At 39.3% G+C, this 20536-nt stretch overlaps 1 protein-coding gene across 1 annotated transcript in view; it reads left to right on the forward strand.

Moving 5' to 3' along the window:
* LOC138988209 (uncharacterized) overlaps nucleotides 1–15216 on the forward strand; it is a 179096-nt gene extending 163880 nt beyond the window's left edge. Inside the window, exons 3-4 of the mRNA XM_070371949.1 lie at nucleotides 9393–9575; nucleotides 15086–15216. The gene's annotated coding sequence lies outside the window, so the exon portion shown is untranslated. The remainder of the gene's footprint in view (nucleotides 1–9392; nucleotides 9576–15085) is intronic.
* The last annotated feature ends 5320 nt before the right edge of the window (nucleotides 15217–20536 follow it).

The raw sequence follows: 20536 nt of genomic DNA on the forward strand, positions 1-20536 counted from the left end.
CTAAAAGTGCTAACTGTTGAAAATATCTTTCCCACTAGATATTATTAATGTCTACAGTTCTAAAGAATAATTTTCCCTTAGATCCTAAAAGTCCCTGAAAGTTATGCATTTTGCCAAAGTCATAACTCTTAAGATGGAGACATAGTTGCCTATTCATTCTTGCAAAAACATTTTGGCATAATTATGTAATCATAAGCGAAGATGCTCTCCTCTGAACCAAAATGACCTTTCAAAGGTAGAATTTATTATATTTATCACCATCTTTAATACTTTTGCTGAATGTCGTTTTCAGTCAGACATTCAGCATAAGACTTTACATTTAGCCAGACAGTAAAGTTCTAAGCATGCTGATAGATATGCAATTGCACTGTTTTCCTTAAATTTTAAAGTGAAGAATTGTTATTTTCAGCAACATTGTTTGTAAACTCTTATCATCACAAGTGGATAATTCTTTTAAAAAAAATAGTGTGATATTACAACTAACGATCAAGAGGGGCCAATGTCTAGACAAAAATACTTAGTGTGTAAATACAGAAATTTTGCTTCTATCCACTAGGAAAATTATTGTGAGTAGTGCCTTATACACAGAACAGGCTCAAGGACTTGAAGCAGCAGCGTTATTCTCCATTATTCAGGAAATAGCCTAAGCATTAGAACCAGACAGTTCTGTTCCTAGAGACTCGTTCTTCCTCGACAAGTGTGGGTAACGCTGGACAAGCTACCTGTCCAAGCCTCAAGTTATTCTCTAATTTAACAGAATTACATGTAGCATAAAGACCTAATTCTATTACTTTCTTTCTCCTGCTTTTGCCAATCCAAGCACCAGAATCTTAAATCTAATGGCAGTTATGATCACCGAGTAAGCTCCAGGATTTGAGTAAGCTCCGGGAGTTGATGATAGACAGGGAAGCCTGGCGTGCTGCAGTCCATGGGGTCGCAGAGAGTTGGACACGACTGAGCAACTAAACTGAACTGATGATCATTGCATCTAGGAATCCATGTTAAACAATGAGTTGTTTCATTATGAGCTTAATGAACATGACCAAAATGTTTATTTAAATTAACTGAACCCATGTTCTGTTGGATCCCTGGGTTGAGAAGATCCCCTGGAGAAGGAAATGGCAACCCACTCCAGTATGCTTGCCTTCGAAATCCCATGGACAGAGGAGCCTGGTGGACTACAGTTCATGGGGTCACAAGAGTCAGACACAGCTGAAGACACATGCTCCTCCATACTCTGTTATGAGAAATACGCCAAGTTTAACATGTAACCTTATATATACATTCTGCATACATGATATATTAGCACATTCTCATAAAGGATTTGATATTTTTTTAAACTCTTGTTGCTAGACTGAATTCTATTTCTTTCTTTTTTATTTTTACTTAAATATAGTTGATTTACTATGGTGTGTAGGGTTTGAATTCTATTTCTATGTCACCGGTGGTTCACTGTCCTACTAAGTTGGGGCTACGGTATCTGTTTTTAACCTTTCAGGCTCTTATTAACAGGTTTTAATTATGTTTATGTACTTGCCCAAAATATAGCCTTCCAGTTTTGGTTTTTCTCTTAATAGATAATCATTTGGTTGCTATCATGTGTCAGATACTGCAGTTTTGTTGATTTTCTCAGAATCAGTTGATTTCTACAGAAAGGTCTGCGCTTGTCATATCTGCTCTAACACACTGGCCACGTGAATGATGCTTTGTTCTTAGGGCCAAGATCAGTGTCTTCTGCTTTAATTGTTTCATTGTCTCTGCAGGACCCAATATTCTTTTCCATGCTGTGGGAACTTCACAAGGGTTTAAACGCCTTTCGGCGAGGAAGTAATTTCCTGTTGGAGCATAAAATGAAACCAGATCCATGTGCTCAGTGCCATTATATTTTCAATGTAATGCATTAAGTATTCCTAACAACAGTAGTTCAAAGTCATTTCTGTTTAATCATTTCATGCTCACTATCTCCTAGTGGTCATGAAAAGTTACAAAGCAAAATCCTGGTGAGATAATATTTTTCTGTAAGTGCGAAGCTTTTAATCCCCGTTGTAATCAGAAGAGCATTTACTGGTGGGTGACAGGAAATAGACAAGTAGGTAATGGATTGTGAGTCATTTGAGAGAGGAGAGGGTGGGGCAAGAGGCTGCAGCTTAGAGAAGGGTGTTAAGGGCTGAATAGAAAAACGATCCTTTTGGAAACTGGCCTAGAAGGAATATGCTTGACTTTTTTCAATGTTATTTTAGAGTTAGATCATAGTAGGAGTGATTCTATAAAATTAGCTAACAAGTCCCTATCTGTTCCTGTAATAACACCTTCTATTCCTTCAATAAGTTTTCCTGGAAAATTTTAAGACCACCTAAATTGTTATTAATTCCTGCTTTAGTCTATATAAGGAGGTAAATGCCTAACAAAGACTCTGTCAGAAGGAAAAGCGGTTTGTAACCAAAAAGAGTAGCATTCAATGAGAGTGACGCCATCAATGGAAAGATGACTTTGAAGAACTTTATGAGGCCGTGAAGAGGTTAGTGATGATGAGTTAAGCCCCAGAGATGGAAATGATGTATACATGAGAAAACTTTAATCTTTCCTGTTGCATGGCTCTCAGAATAAAGACATCAAAGGTAGCCTTGAGACAATTTAAGGTGAATTGACTAATGTGCAATGTGAGATTTCCTCTCTTCTTTCTTTGCTTTATACTCCAGCCACTGTTTAGTCTTCTGGAACTCTGAATGTTTAAGTTCACATTTTGTTCACACTGGAGCAATTTGGCCACCCTTTTCCCACCGATCTAAATATTTCTCATTTTTTAAAACTCAGCTTAAAAATACTTACAGAGTCCCAACTAAATGTCCCTCTGTATGTCCTTGTCACTGGGCAATTATTAGTCACCTCTTTTGTTTTATTTTCTGTGTTTAACTTTGTCCTCTCTACTAGCTTACAAAGATAGCTTGCTTGTCTATGCATATTCACAGCACCTAAGAGAGTGCTTCATATCTAGTAAGTATTCAGTATTATTTGCTTAATTCAGAATAAGGTGTAGGGAAACATTAGAAGATAGACGTAAAGAGCTATTCATTAAGTGGTATGGTATTTATTTAGTTCTGGTTCCTCTCAGAATTTATCTTACTCTTTTATCAGTCAGTCAGTTCAGTCCCTCAGTCATGTCTGACTCTTTGTGACTCCATGCACTGCAGCACGCCAGGATTCCTGTCCATCACCAACTCCCAGAGTTTACTCAAACTCATGTCCATTGAGTTGGTGATAACATCCAACCATCTCATCCTCTGTCATCCCCTTCTCCTCTTGCCTTCAATCTTTCCCAGCATCAGGGTATTCTCCAATGAGTCAGTTCTTTGCATTGGGTGGCCAAATTACTGGAGTTTCAGCATCAGTCCTTCCAATGAATATTCAGGACTGATTTCCTTTAGCATGGATGGGTTGGATCTCCTTGCTGTTCAAGGGACTCTTAAGAGTCTTCTCCAACTCCACAGTTCAAAAGCATCAATTCGTTGGCGCTCAGGTTTCTTTATAGTCCAACTTTCACATCCATACATGACTATTGGAAAAACCATAGCTTTGACTAGATGGACCTTTGTTGGCAAAGTAATGTCTCTGCTTTTTAATATGCTAAGTTGGTCATAACTTTTCTTCCAAGGAGCAAGGGTCTTTTAATTTCATGGCAACAGTCACCATCTGCAGTGATTTTGGAGCCCAAAAAAATAAAGTCTGTCACTGTTTCCACTGTTTTCCCATCTATTTGCCACGAAGTGATGGGACCAGATGCCATGATTTTAGTTTTCTGAATGTTGAGTTTTAACCCAACTTTTTCACTCTCCTCTTTCACTTGCATCAAGAGGCTTTTTAGTTCTCTTCGCTTTCTGCCATAAGGGTGGTGTCATCTGCATATCTGAGGTTATTGATATTTCTCCCAGCAATCTTGTGTTTCATCTGGAATCTTGTGATTCCAGCCTGTGTTTCATCCAGCCTAGCATTTCTCATGATGTAGTCTGCATATAAGTTAAATAAGCAGGATGACAATATATACCCTTGACATACTCCTTTTCCTATTTGGAACCAGTCTGTTGTTCCATGTCCAGTTCTAACTGTTGCTTCCTGACCTGCATACAGATTTCTCAAGAGGCAGGTCAGGTGGTCTGATATTCCCATCTCTTTAAGGATTTTCCATAGTTATTAAAAAGCATCAGTTTTAATTTTTTATATTCTAGAGATAAAAGTCCTACATTACAGCATGGGATTGTTGGAAGGATTGCATGAGGCAAAGCAAATGAAAATGTACTATAAACTGAAGAACACTGTACAGAGATGGGATCTTGTTTTTATGACCTGAACTGTAATTTGACCACATGGCACATCCGTTTGCTTCCATGATTGTGCAAGTTTTCCTTTACCCTTCCACAATAACTTTGCAAATAGCTACAGATTCTTAGCCACTCCTCTCATGGAAAAGTGAAGTCTGATTCACACGTCCTGACACTGGATTCTTGGTTGTTCTTACGACTCTCTTAACTAATAGAATGCACAGATCTGACACTGTGTTTAGTAAGAGGCCATGGAGCTTCCACACAGGCCTACTGGAATGCTCCTTCTCAGGATGCTTCCTCTCAAATTCTGGCTCCCATACTGTGAAAATCCCAAGCCACATGGAGCAGTCACACATGGGTAGGTGCTTCTGTGGCCAGGCCCAGCCTCACCTGTCCTTCAGTCATCCTGCCCAACTGCCAGGTTTGTGCATGAAGAAGTCCCTAGGGGATTCTAACCCCCAGCCATCCTTGTCGTCCCGGCCACTATGTGCCAGAGAAAAGCTAGCCCCCCTTTGCCTTTCTGAATTCCTACCTCATGGAATCCATGAGTGTAATACAACACTTATTATTTTATGCCACTAAGTTTGGGGGTGGTTTATTACATACCCTCTCACATACAGCCTGCCATATTTCCCTTACCACTCACCAGCTGTATCAGCCAGGATGGCTTGGTAACACTAGTAGTAGTAGTCGCTCAGACGTGTCTGACTCTTTGCAACCTCATAGACTGTGCCCCACCAGGCTCCTCCATCCCTGGGATTCTCCAGGCAAGAATACTGGAGTGGATTGCCATTCCCTTCTCCAGAGGATCTTCCTAACCCAGGGATCGAACCAGTTTCTCCTGCATTGCAGGCAGAGTCTTTACCATCTGAGCTATAGGTATTCTGATAGGTAACACTGGGGTTAAATAAAGAAATAGAACTAATCTAAAAAATTAATTACAGCAGTTTTAAATAAGAAAGGCGCATTCCTTATTCACACTGCACACCCATTGAGGGTCAACTGTGAAGCTCACTCATCACAGTTACTCAGGGATTCAAGCTAATAGATGACGCCAGTCACTGGGCTAGAAGGCAAATAGAGTTCTAGGGGGTCTTGTTGTTCTTGTTCAATTGTTCAGTTGTGTTTGACTCTTTGCAACCCCATGCAGCACACCAGACTTCCCTGTCCTTCTTTATCTGCCTAAGTTTGCTCAAACTCATATCCATTGAGTCAGTGATGCTATCCAACCATCTCATCTGCTGTCACCCCCTCAATCTTAACCAGCATCGAGGTCTTTTCCAATGAGTTGGCACTTTGCATCAGGTGGCCAAAGTATTGGAGTTTCAGCTTGTACCAGCAGTTAAATGTTAACACTGAAAATGACACGTGCCACTTCTTTTAACTTGTTGACCAGAACTAGTCATGTGGCTTCTCTCCCACACACAGCTGCCAGAAGTATTAGTCCTATCGTGCATTTTAGAGAAAGAGATCCAGAAAAACCTGGGAATTAGCACTAATGACTACCACACAAGCTTTTTCATGGGCATTGCCCGTCTGGGCATCCTAGATAAACCCTTTACCTCAACCTTTGGTTCTGACTCTTCTCCTGCTGTGACCTGTGTTAGTTCTTCCTACTTCCTGAGGCCAGAAGCTTTTTTATTGCTTCCATTTCAGTATTCAAGAGCTGTATCTATAGCTAATCTTCCTGTCTACCCTTCCTGCACATTATCTGCATATAAAGTAGTGGCTGTCATGGTCTCCATGACAACCAAGACTATCTAGTGCTTTTGCTAAACCCCTAATCATGAGGTTGTTTTTTTTTCCCCCACCTTTCTCTTTCTGTCTTTTCTTTATCAAAGCCAAAATCAGGTTTATATAGAGAGCACATCATTTCTTCTTCACGTCAAATAAAACATAAACCCTGGACTCACATCTCTGGTCTGAAATGATTACTCACAAAGTCAAGAGGAGAATAAGAAGTAAAAGAATGATGTTAGAAGGAAGAGAGGACCTTGTTAAATGAGAATACAGGGAAGGATTTCAAAGAAGGAAAGAGAAGGTTAATAAGGAAGGCAATGGATCAGTGTATGTTTTGGTGCAAATCCTTGACTATGCATTACATTCAGTCCCCAGGTGTTTTTATGTATTCGTTTTCTTTCATTTTGAAAGTTCAGATTCCTTGCATATAAAATGGGGAAATATAATACTTTCCCCTACCTTACTAATAAGGTAGTTGTAAGAATAAAATTGACTAGTCTAAGTAAAAATGCATTAAATGTAGAAAGTGCCAATCAGCTACAAAGTATAAGTATTACATTCATTTTAACCAAACATAAGAATGATGGTTACTGTTAAAGAATCTCTGATGCCTTCGGAAGGTTTCTAGAAGGCTTTAGAAATTTTCAACCTAGAATATGGCTTAACTCAGATGATTAAGACTTTCAGGTATGAGGTGGTGAATGACAGGCATAATCAAAGCTTCTGAATGTGAGGCCACCAATTAAATACAGTTTGCAGGAAGTCTTGCCAAGGGCCAAAATCCAGAGACATACTCCTCTGATAAGTGCGAATGATATGATGAACTAAATAATTCAATAGCCTCCTATCCACCCACATCCTTCTTAAGATTTTAGCAAAATCAGACCCTGTTTACAAGTTCTTTTAAAAAATGCATCTATTTAGGTTTCCATGAATTTTCTAAGAATTTTCCCTCTAGTATCTCCTGTTACTCTTTCTCTGATACTTTTCATGAATCCTCTTCTTTCCCATCTCCTAACTGTGGCTACTTTCCCAAGGTTTGATAATCTGTTGTCATCCATTAAAATGGCATCAACCAGTCATGTTTCAAAGACGATATTGTAAAGTTTTAAAATAAAATAAAATTTAAAAAAAAAAATAGCAAAAAAAAAAAATAAAAAAATAAAGTAATGAGTCTACCAATCCAAAAAAAAAAAAACCAAAGACGATATAAAGCTACACTTTTAGTGCTGGCTTCTAGATCCACATTTCCACTTTCCTCTTAACAACAGGGTTATGAGCAAGAACAGCTGGCTGCTATTGAGACACATTACACCAAGCCCCAGAAGAATTTTGTGTAAACTATTTTATCTACATACAAACCTATGACTAGGTGAAAAAGCTATCCCCATTTTACAGAAAAGGGAACTAAACTTCAGAGAGGTAAAGCAATTTATCTATTTTATGGTAGATAGAGGAAGCATTCAAGCCCTAGTATGTCCTATTTCAGGGCCTGATCACCTTATTTTTATGCTTTAAAATTTTTCTTATGGACATATTATCAGCATCTCAAAATCATGATATCTAGATTCAGAAACCCAAGCCAACATTTTATCCTCTCTTCACTATTTCTATTAATATATTAATGTTTGGTTAGTAGTTCTGTCTTAAAACCTCAGAATCATTATAAACTTCTCCAACTTGCTTGCACTGCCCCCAACCCCAGACACTAAATTCTATAGATTCACTCTTCCCAATATGTTTCCCACCCAGAGCTTCCGTTCCATTTCTTCTACCATTTTCCTCATGCTTGTTCTCCCATAGTAGCCTCCCCAAATTTCACTTTTACTCACATCTCTCTCCCTGAACATTGTTCCCAGACTGAGCCTCCTAAAGAACTATTTCAGTCATCCCATTCTCTAAACTCAAATCTAAACCCTTTAACCCGATGCTGCAAGCATATGCTAGATCTACCCTGAGACATATTTTATATTACTCCCTTGTAAAAAATCCAACTAAGCTGAACTAATTGCTACTTCTTACATTTCTCTCCTCTGCCTTTTCTCATGTCATTGCATAAAAATCTAACACCCATCTTTACTTATGAAATCCTACTCATCATTGAGAGCTCCAATCAAATGCTCTTTCCTCCATGAAGCCCAACTGAGTTTTCCCTTTAAGAAGAAGTCTTCAGTTCAGTTCAATTCAGTTGCTCAGTCGTGTCCAACTCTTTGCGACCCCATGAATCGCAGCACGCCAGGCCTCCCTGTCCATCACCAACTCCCAGAGTTTACCCAAACTCATGTCCCTCAAGTCAGTGATGCCATCCAGCCATCTCATCCTCTGTCGTCCCCTTCTCCTCCTGCCCCCAATCCCTCCCAGCGTCAGGGTCTTTTCCAATGAGTCAACTCTTTGCATGAGGTGGCTAAAGTACTGGAGTTTCAGCTTTAGCATCAGTCCTTCTAATGAATACCCAGGACTGATTTCCTTTAGGATGGACTGGTTGGATCTCCTTGCAGTCCAAGGGATTCTAAAGAGTCTTCTCCAACACCACAGTTCAAAAGCATCAATTCTTCGGTGCTCAGCTTTCTTCACAGTCCAACTCTCACATCCATACATGACCACTGGAAAAGCCATAGCCTTGACTAGATGGACATTTGTTGGCAAAGTAATGTCTCTGCTTTTGAATATGCTGTCTAGGTTGGTTATAACTTTCCTTCCAAGGAGTAAGTGTCTTTTAATTTCATGGCTGCAGTCACCATCTACAGTGATTTTGGAGCCCACCCAAAAAAAGTCTGACACTGTTTCCACTGTTTCCCCATCTATTTCCCATGAAGTGATGGGACCAAATGCCATGATCTTAGTTGTTGAGCTTTAAGCCAACTTTTTCACTCTCCTCTTTCACTTTCATCAAGAGGCTTTTTAGTTCCTCTTCACTTTGTGCCATAAGGGTGGTGTCATCTGCATATCCTCTTCTAATTTCCAGAATATTTGGTTCACACTACTATTAATGTGCTTATCTGATACTACCTTAAGTTCTAGTTCTGCGTGTTTGTCTTATTTTCTACTGTAACACTGTAACCACTAGAAAGGAAAATACTTTATTTATACATCTTTTATACATCTTCATATTTCTTAGAGTATCTAAAATAATGCTTTGCACATAGTAGGAAATCAAACACTGCTTGAATGAGCATTAAAGAGAAATTCAGGCATCGAGCATACCTTCAGAAAGCTATATAAATCATAGAAATGAGCAGTTTGTAAAGCTTGAATTGTCATTTTATGATATGCCATTTTATATAGTGTTATATATTAGTCATCAGTGACTGTGTTCAATTATTTATCTTCCAGAAGCTACAACTCAAGCAGAAAGGGATTTATTTTGGAGAGTCTATCTTAATTAAAGAGTATTTGCTGGATCTTTAACAGTCAACATTGGAGAGAAAGAGAGGCAATCACTTCCAAATTTTTCTACATTACCTACTATAACCATGCTTCATGCCAAAAAACATGATGTCTGTGTTGTGTGAAATGGTAAGTTGAATTTATGGCTTATAACCGAGTTGAGAACTAAATTTATGAAATTTCAGCAAAACAAAACATCATTTAGAACATTATATGTTAAAAATAAATACTTTCCTACTTTTTATTCAACCTCCAACTCCTTTCCTAAAGCATACCAGCCTCATATGTACAATATAAAGTCAGAAAAATTCACTATAGAAACTTAAAATTCAAAATGAGTCATTTTTAGCTGTGTTACTTCTTCTTAAATGGTTTAAAGGTGTGCTTTAAAAAATATTTTAAAACCATTGTCCTCTTAAGATTTTTTTGATTGGGAGTGTCCACACTAGAAGTCGTGGGGTGGGACGAAAGCTGAGAGTTCATTTCAAACCTCTGGCTGCTGTGTGAATTTCTGTTCACCACTGATAAGGCCAGGCAGCCTCTGAACCTTGCCATGAGGTGCCTAATATGGTAACTACTTCTATTTTCAAACAGCTTCCACTGTCAGAAAATTCTCTGCTGAACAAAATTCTACCTCTGTCCTCTAGAGTCTTGAACAATTGCCCTGATGTTTCTGAATACTACTACAATCATGTATTTAATTATTTGAATACAGTTATCATGCCTTCTCTTTCCCAAAGTATTCTGAGAAAGGGGTTTACTTTTAATCCAGCATTAAAGGATAATTATTTCAAAAGCTTTAGATACTTTCGGGACCAAATGATCTTTAAAAGTCTTTATTAGGAGTTTTGGCTGATCCTCATTCTCCCTCATCTCCTAAACACCCTCAGTCACCTGCTCTGCCTACTTTATCAAAGGGAGTCTAATAGGATTTGTTCCTGACACAGGAAACCATTAGAATATTTAGGAGGCATATTAGAACTTCATATATTCATGTAGTTATGGAACTAAGGATCCATCTTGTTACCGTCCTGACCTTGTACTCCCATGAACTGGCTCATCTCTGATTGCTTTGAACTCTATCTTTGTACCTAAACTTCACTCACTTTCCCTCTTTCTGAACCTGTTTGCTTTACTAATATGGCTGGAGTATCCTTTAAGGTATTTACTTGTGTATATTTTGAATATTTTTTCGTCCTCTCTTTCTAAATAGTATCCTGAGGGCATTTTCCCTAACCCACAGCCCCTACGAGCCAAGACCCAAAGAAAAAAGCCACTGTGCACTGTTTGAGACAGAAAGATTTAAAAGTCAAGTTGAAGGCTGAATCACAAGATGATTCAGAGTCTGTGAGAGGGGAGGAATTCTGATTGAGAAAGCTGAGAGGCACCTCAGACTAGAGAGGAAGGGGTGGAGAAGCCAGAGTCTTCAAAGTGTGGGTGGAGTCTGGGAAAAGTAGTGGGGGGTGAAATAGGTCAGGAACCCGCATAAGCAGAATCAAGATGGTGAAAACTTACTGCCCGGCTATAGTCAGAAGAAGACCCACAATCAAGGCAGTTATTTTTCAGCGCCCTGAAAAGTCTACCTCTGCACCTTTCCTTTGTAGTATTTGTGGAATTGTGATTTTTACATTTGTGTCTGACTGTTGGATTACTGTATGCCTCTCTCCAATTCAGGCTATGTTTCCTGAGGAACAGACTGGACTGAGTCCAGTTCACTTATCACTGTGTCTCAGGCACCTGGAATGGTATCTGACACATAGTAGGCATTCAACAAATATTGGTTGAATGTATGTAGTATGAAAAATAAATGATATTAATGTGAAGAGACTACAAGTTAGTCAAGGAGAGGTAATTAGCTATCCATGTATGCTTAAGTTAACTAATAGGACCACCAGTATATTATATACTTTCTCATAGTTTTGTTTGAGTTTTCCTCAACTACAACTTTGGTGTAGTCATAATACTTCATTAAACGGTGCCTTAGTCAGGCACCGTAAAACAGACACATTTGAACTAAATAGAAGCACTCGACCACCTGGAGGCCACCAGCATAGAGCGCAGTGAGGGAGAGCAACACCAGCAGCGTCCTGGCAGAAAGAACTGAGCATGCGGTACCTAAATGCAGACGATTCCAAGTTTGGGTAAGCCGAGTGTTCTGTAAGAAGCTAGGGTCAGCCAACACAGGTTGCTCCCGACCACCACACCTAGGTTCTGTTCCAAAACTCATTTTTTAACTATCTCAAGAGGTTCTTTTTAAAAATTATTTATTCATTTATCTAAGTATTTCTTGCAGCCAGTTTGAATAGTTGAAATCATAGAACATTGATAATATCAAAGAAGCTGATTCCGTTCCATTTTTTTGTTATTTGAAGCACTTAATCAAATGATGTGTGAATTGTTTGAATAGGAGTAATTTTTAAAGGAGTTGTTTATATGAACTCTTAAATGGAAGCCAGGCATACCTCCTTTGACCTTGAAGCCCAGCTAACCAGACTGTTTTTGTTTTTTTTTTCTTTCCTTGACAAAGGGCTTAAAGCCAGGCTAGATCTTTTAGAATCTCAAAACAAGTATTTATACTTGTTAAGGAGAGAAAGGGACTCAAAAGCAATTATTCTGCTCTTATAAAGCAGCTGTCAGTTGTATCGTTCACATTAGCCATGCAGTACAGGCATCTTTCCATAAGCTCTTCTTAATGAAATGTTTTGTTTTAGTTGTTTTGTCTTTGTGGTTTATTTTTTTTCTGCTTAAGTTGAGATGGAGAAAGAAATAAAGTAGAATGTTGCACTTTCCCTCCTTCTCCACAATCCTCTTTATCATCTTTAACTCAAACTTCTATATTCAATCTACTTTAAACAACTTTGCAATTTGGGAAAGAGAGAAAGGGAATAGGGAAGGGAAAACAGGAATTCTTATTGGGACTGGTATAACAATTGCCAGAAAATTTGCATAGGCATAGCCAGGACATGGAAGCAACCTAGATGTCCATCAGCAGATGAATGGATAAGAAAGCTGTGGTACATATACACAATGGAATATTACTCAGCCATTAAAAAGAATACATTTGAATCAGTTCTAATGAGGTGGATGAAACTGGAGCCTATTATACAGAGTGAAGTAAGCCAGAAAGAAAAACACCAATACAGTATACTAACACATATATATGGAATTTAGAAAGAAGGTAATGATAACCCTGTATGCAAGACAGCAAAAGAGACAGATCTTTAAACAGTCTTTTGGACTCTGTGGGAGAGGGCGAGGGCGGGATGATATGGGAGAATTGCAGTGAAACATGTAGAATATCATATGTGAAACGAATTGCCAGTCCAGGTTTGATGCATGATACAGGGTGCTCAGGGCTGGTGCACTGGGATGACCTAGAGGAAGGTGGGAGGGGAGTTCAGGACAGGGAACACATGTACACCCATGGCGGATTCATGTCAATGTATGGCAAAACCAATACAATATTGTAAAGTAAAATAAATAATTAATTTAAAAAAGGGGAAAAAAGCACTGAGAGGACAGAAAGCATGCTATCAGGATTCTTCCGGCCCCCTTCTCCACACTAATGTCACTGCTCTGTGAGAATGGTTGTTCTTCAAGATTCAGTCAATGCTTCTCTGACCATCTCAGAAGTTTCCTTCCATGCTATGATTTGAAACCATGGGTTTAATTCTCATTTGTTTCTTTTTTGTCTTTCTTTCTTTTTTATTTGTGGTTGTGCTGGATTTTCATTGCTGTGCGGGCTTTTCTCTAGTTGTGGAGAGCGGGGGCTGCTCTTTTATTGCTGAGCTCAGTCTCTAGGGCACACGGGACTCAGTAGCTGTAGGTCCTGGACTCTAGACGACAGCCTCAACGGTTGTGGGGCACAGGCTTAGTTGCTCCACCACATGCGGGATTTCCCCAGATCAGGAATCAGACCCACATCTCCTGAATTGGCAGACAGATTTTTACCACTGAGCCACCAGGGAGCCCCTCGGTTTGTCTCTTTTTAAATGACTTGATTTTAAAAGTGATGAATGAAAACATTTTTCTCTCAAATTCATATTATAAAATATAATAGACTTTTCGAGTTTGTTACTTTCCATTCTCAAAAGCATGCAAAAAATTAAGATAAGAAAATAGCTCCGAAGAGCCACTAAATTATGCTCAGTGTGCTTACTTGAAGCATTGTTAAGCCAGTATTACATTTAAGTGTTTCAATTCATATATCATTAGGTGCATAAAGGATAATTGATCTAATTTTGGAAACTCATGCTTTCTTAGTATTTGTCAAGGCCTGAAAACATAAAGTTTTCATCTAAATGCATGTTTATTCCTACTCTTTTAAAATTTATACATCCTTAGCTAAGATTATAAAATACTGATTGATGTCACAACAATTTTTAATGCTTACTTTTTCTTATTTAAAATTGATATAGACCAATTATGTCAAATATTGGGTGTGTGTATTTGTGTATAATTGTATATAATGTAGAGATTTTATGATGCATATTACATGCTATATATTTGTATATGTAATATACATACTATATTGTATATGTAATATAATATTAAAAACAGTTTAGTTCAGTGGCTCAGTCATGTCCAACTCTTTGCAACCTCATGGACTGCAGCATGCCAAGCTTCCCTGTCCATCACCAACTCCCAAAGCTTACTCAAACTCATGTCCATCTAGTCAGTGATCCCATCCAACCATCTCATTCTCTGTTGTCCCCTTCTTCTCCTACCTTCAGTCTTTCCCAGCATCAAACTGACTTTCAAATGAGTCAGTTCTTCATATCAGGTGGCCAAAGTATTGGAGACTGATTTCCTTTAGAATGGACTGGTTGGATCTCCTTGCAGTCCAAGGGACTCTCAAGAGTCTTCTCCAACACCACAGTTCACAAACATCAATTCTTCGATGCTCAGCTTTCTTTATAGTCCACCTCTCACATCCATACATGACTACTGGAAAAACCATAGGTTTGACTAGATGGACTCTGGTTGGCAAAGTAATGTCTCTGCCTTTTAATATGCTGTCTAGGTTGGTCAAAGCTTTTCTTCCAAGGAGCAAGCATCTTTTAATTGCATGGCTGCAAGCAACCATCTGCAGTGATTCTGGAGCCCAAAAAACTAAAGTCTCTCACTATTTCCATTGTTTCCCCATCTATTTGCTATGAAGTAATGGGATCCAATGCCATGATCTTAGTTTTTTGAATACTGGGTTTTAAGCCAACTTTTTCACTCCTCTTTCACTTGCATCAAGAGGCTTTTTAGTTCTTCTTTGCTCTCTGCCATAAGGATGGCATCATCTGCATATCTGAGGTTATTGATATTTCTCCCAGAAATCTTGACACCAGCTTGTGTTTCATCCAGCCTGGCATTTCACATGATATACTCTGCATATAAGTTAAATAAGCGGGATGACAATATATAGCCTTGACGTACTCCTTTTCCTATTTGGAACCAGCCTGTTGTTCCATGTCTGGTTCTAACTGTTGCTTCTTGACCCACATACAAATTTCTCAGGAGTCAGGTCAGGTGGTCTGGTATGCCCATCTCTTGAAGAATTTTCCAGTTGAGATCTACACAGTCAAAAGCTTTGGCATAATCAATAAAGCAGAAGTAAATGTTTTTCTGGTATTCTTTTGCTTTTTCAGTGATCCAACAGATGTTGGCATTTTGATCTCTGGTTCCTCTGCCTTTTCTAAATCCAGCTTGAACATTTGGAAGTTCATGGTTCATGTACTACTAAAGCCTGGCTTGGAGAATTTTGAGCATTACTTTCCTAGAGTGTGAGGTGAGTGCAATTGATAAATACAGATGTATCATAATTATGTGTGGACTTTTCTTCATATATGATAATGCAATTATTGAACATAAATGAATATATGTTTATATATAAATACATTATGTAGTGTGTATATGGGCTGCCCTGGTAGCTCAGTTGGTAAAGAATCTGCCTGCAAGGCAGGAGACCCTGGTTTGGTTCCTGAGTTGGGAAGATCCCCTGGAGAAGGGATAGGCTACCCAATCCAGTATTCTTGGGTGTCCCTGATGGTCCAGATGGTAAAGAATCTGCCTGCAATGCGGGAGACCTGGATTCAATCCCTGGGTTGGGAAGATCCCTGGAGGAAGGCATGGCAACCCACTCCAGGACCCTTGCCTGGAGAATCCCCACAGACAGCCCACGGTGCTGGTGGGCTACAGTCCATGGGGTTGCAAAGAGTCGGACATTACTAAGCACAGCACAGGACAGTGTGTATACACACACACAGGTCCTATAAACAACATAATATGAACATCGGTTTCCTGCATAGTATCAATAATACAGATTTTCCTTGGGAGGCATCCTCAATCTCCCACCTAACCCTATCCTATCCCTCTTTACTTTCTATCCACATAGTATGTGTAGGTTCCCTTCCCTATTCAACCCATGAATGAAGAAATTACTCAAGCATAGTCCAATCAAAGCAACATAGTCTGCAGAGATTAGATCAGATTCTTTCTGTCATCCTGGAAATTTTCAAAGTCACAACGGCCTCAGAGTGGTTTTTCTTTACCAATTGAGACAGACCGATTTTAAGATGGCTCCTGATGTTCACATCTTTGTATACATTTCTCTTTTGTGTGACTTACTTTCAACCAACGGAGTACAGCAAAGATGATGCGATATCACTCTAGTCTTCGCTAGTTTAATAAAGTAAGGAGTCAGGCTGCTGCTGCTGCTAAGTCGCTTCAGTCGTAGTCAGGCTAGAAAAGCTCAAATGGCTTTTGAGGCTGCAGGAAGCCTCTAGGAGATGACAGTTACCTCTAGGAATTAGGGAAGTCTCTAGCTCATGGTCAGAAAGTCTCTGACCCTCAGCCTTACAACCACAAAGACATTTGGCCAACATTCTGAGTAACCTGGGAAGTCGATTCTTTAGCACTCAGACCTCCAGATAAGAATGCATCCCAGCCAACACCTTGACTGCAGTACTCTAAGACACAGGGCAGAGGACCCAGCTAAGTTGTGCCTGGACTCATGACGTACAAGAGAAGTGGACTATTTTCTATCCCTGAGAATGGCTTTATTTAGAAATTATCACCTACAGATGGACAATAAATCTTTTTAGATGTGGATTTCTGACATCATTACATCAATCAAAACCAGAGAATTGTATTCCATGAAAGTGACAGAATTGATATAGTATGTGTTGCCGGTGTTAACAGACAATTCATGGCTAATTAATCAAAGACACTGCTGAGAACATCTTTATCTCATCAAAGTTTAACTCTTAGCTGGATATATTGGGCAGTGAGACTCTTCTGGTTGCTTTGACTGGTTCAACCATAATCCACAAACATTTTTACCTCCAACTCTCATCTTTTGTCTCCAGTATGACTAAGAACATCTCGGCAACATGTCAGAGTCAGCATCTCTTTTCTCTTTTTACTTTTAGGATGGCAACTTCAATTAGTGGCTTGTCCTCCTACTTTCGTATGCTCTCTCTACAGCAATATTTTACTTGTGATTACCCCAGCCCTCCTACTGATTCCATTAAAGAGTAAGCCAGGAGCAGATTTTTCTGACTCAAGCTTTTGGTTCCTCCTTTGTTTTTCCTGGCAGATACAGTTCCTTTATTATATGTAACACCTACGGTAATTGCTGCTGCTTCAAAAAATCTTTTCTGAATGTTATTAAGACATGCAGAAGGAAAAAAAAGTGTTCACAAAATAGAGATATTACTTTTATTTACATTTCTGCATTCTCTAAGGGAAAAAAGTAAGTGGAAAGCTTTCACCCTGGTGTCTCATTAATTCTGACAACACCCCTAGAGGCAGGGAAATGACGAGAACCATTATTCTTGTTATAGTGGAAAAAACACTGAAAAACCCAGAGAGGTTAGATATCTTGTTGTAGGTGACACATGGTTATTGGGAGCCTGGAGGGAAAAAAACATACACACACCCTTCGGGTTTCTGACTCTGAGGTACTTCAGTCCTTTCTCCACTCTGCTTTTAGGTATCTGACGGTGAAGTCCACCTTACTTCTAAATGCTGCAGGCAATTAATTACGTGAAAAAAATGTCGGTAACCCAAACCCCAAAAGACCTCAGACAAACCTTCTACTTGTCCAGACTTACCCATAAGAAGTATCACCTTTCCGAGTGAACATTCAAGCGTGAAGTACAAAAGGTACCATGACGTAATGGAATGGCGAACACGAAGGACTGGCCTGCTCAGGGTGTATCCCCTCCTCCTGGGATGTCATCATGTATACGCTAGAAACCAGAAAGGCATCGATACATTTACTCAGAGTCTTTTGCAGTTAGGACTCTGAGTACAAATTAGGCGCTAACAATAAGTTGAACTTACACAAAACGGCGGAAGGCAGAAGTGAGGAGGAAGCCATTTTTAGGCTCATTAGTTTGCTATTGCTGACAGGCATAGTCATGGAGATGTTTAGGCTTTTGCCTCTCCCACACATGGAGAGGTCAGTTGAGCTGACTTTGGGAAGCCAGTGCTTCATGAAGGAATCCAGGGCAAAGCTTCCTCTCCTCCCAGCAGCAGCAGTAATTGTGCCTTTCTGTCCCGCGGACCACAGCTACGTGCTTCCGTTTCCTGCCTGTGAAGCTTGAGTGATGTACATGGGAATGGCGTAGGTTTAGAACAGATCTGAGTCCTGCATTCTGCCATTGTCTCTTATTTGCTTTGCAGTCATTAGTGACTTAACTCCCTTGGATCCTAAGGGGAAGAAACTGGATTCAGCTCCCTTTTCTGTAAAATAAATATAATAACAATACTTCTAAGGATTATAAGGAAGATTAGAGTGAATATACACTGAAACATCAAGCACAGGATCTTGGATCAGATGCCCACTCCATGAGAACAAAAACTGTGTTCTGTTTGACTCACCACTCTATTATGTTAAGTGTTCAATAAGTATCTGTTTAATGAGTGTAAAACCTATCAAGTATGAAGGTAGGAGTTCAAATATTTCCCTGTAGAATCACCCCACCTTGTGAAGAGTTTTTGAGTACAAATAGGGAGGTGATTTGGAGCCTGGCAGATGTTTCAAAAGGGTTCACTACATTTAGTCCCAATCTAGCAGATGTAAGTCACCCTCTCATTACATTCAGTACCATTAATATAATCATCATCAATGGAGTACTTCATTTCTTGAAATATTATTTCCCTCTACTTGAGGTTCTGAGTTTGTATGAACCATATGAAGAGATTTCTTTCACTCTCTAACATTATAAATTTCACCCAACTCTCAACCCCAAACCTAGAGCCTGTTTCTTCCCCTGAGTCTGTGCTACCTTAGTTATCCAGTCTAGAATATGAATTAAATTCATATTATTGCAAGCAGCATCAACAACAAAATAGCTCAGAACATATTAGGAAGATGAATATTATTTTAGTTTTGTAGGGCTTCTCAAAGAACAAGTGGGTGAATGCAACCCAGCTTCTGGAAGGACTAAAATCCATAAATGTAAACTTATTAGTAATCATGAGAATATTCTTTCTTTTTGTGTGCTTCATTCTTCTCTTTGGACTCCCTAGTTAATGTGGCAGAATTTGATTGTCAGCAGTTCCTAGTTTGCATGTTATAGCTCCAGTCATACAGAAACTGAATCCCTCTCTAGTTCCAGTTCTAAGCTGCTGGGTAAGAAACTCTAATTGACCCTGCTTGGGTCTTGACACACTCACACTGAACTGCAACACTCCACAAGGGCAGTAACTGGGTGTGTTTTGATAACTTATAACAAAGTGCACATAGCCAATGTTCAATAAATGTTTACTTCATGAATGAATGGTCTGATCAACTGTGGCCAGACAAGTAGACTCATGCACAGATGTGGCGGCCAGGGGTCTGTCCTTGTGCACTGAAGCCGGGATGCAGTGAAGAAAGCATTCATGCGCTAGACTGACCCTCCAAAATGTACCAGCTATAGCTACTCTTTAATGTGGCTGTTTCCTCTCCAGCTTCCCACCACTCTCTTCCTTCACTGCCCACAAATCCATCCAGAGTAGCTTACTATCTGTTCTCTGATAACAAGTCTTTTCTTATATTCAAGTCTTTCTAGTTTCAGTTTGGCCTGGAATCTGTGTCTACTTGTCTTTTAAATGGCAATGTATTCCTATCTTTTAACTGGTCAGTGTCACCAGATCATCTAATCATCCTACCATAAAAGGCCTCCTCTAGCTCCTTAGTATCTTACCATGTTGTTTATTTCCTTCATAGATAGCATTTACCACAGTCTATAAAAACCCTATGTATTAATTTGCTTTTTATTTATTTTCTCCTCCAAGTAGTTCACAAGCTTAAGTACCATAGAAATATCTTTTTTGGTCACTGCTTTAGCTCCCATGTCTAGTACAGTGTCTGAATTACTGTAGGGCTCCACATGTTTCTTGGATCAATCTGGTAAGACTCCAGACTCTTCTTATGAATGTTCACATTTTTCACAGAAGGGATAGTAATAAAACACAAGGATAAAATCAGAATATCTGAATTTATGTCCTAGATCTGCCATTCCATAGCCAAATGTTTTTTTCTTTTTAAATCAGTAGCCTTCTGTTTCCTCATTATAAAATGGCAAAATGATGCTTAGCTGTGTAAGTTTTCCATGGAATTATTTAAAAATCAAACAAGTTGTTACATAAGATCATTTTGTGATTGGAAAGTGGAATAACAATGTTATTTATAGTATAGGTATTAATTGTATAGAAACATTCAGTTCAGTTCAGTCGCTCAGTCGTGTCCGACTCTTTGCGACCCCATGAATCGCAGCACGCCAGGCCTCCCTGTCCATCAGCTCCCTGAGTTCACCCAGACTCACGTCCATCGAGTCAGTGATGCCATCCAGCCATCTCATCCTCTGTCGTCCCCTTCTCCTCCTGCCCCCAATCCCTCCCAGCATCAGTCTTTTCCAATGAGTCAACTCTTGGCTTAGTAATCAATTAAATTTAATAGTAACAGCTATTAACATTCAACAGTTTGCCAGGAGTCAACTGGCAAGGACTTAACTTATTCCAAGTTGATAGGACTGTAAGTTGTACAGTTTCTGTATGGAATAACACTTGATCATTTTTCCAAAGTTTTAGGAAACTCGCAGCACAAT

This window comes from Bos mutus, chromosome 6, assembly GCF_027580195.1.
Source record: "Bos mutus isolate GX-2022 chromosome 6, NWIPB_WYAK_1.1, whole genome shotgun sequence".
NCBI classification, from domain to species: Eukaryota; Metazoa; Chordata; class Mammalia; order Artiodactyla; family Bovidae; genus Bos; species Bos mutus.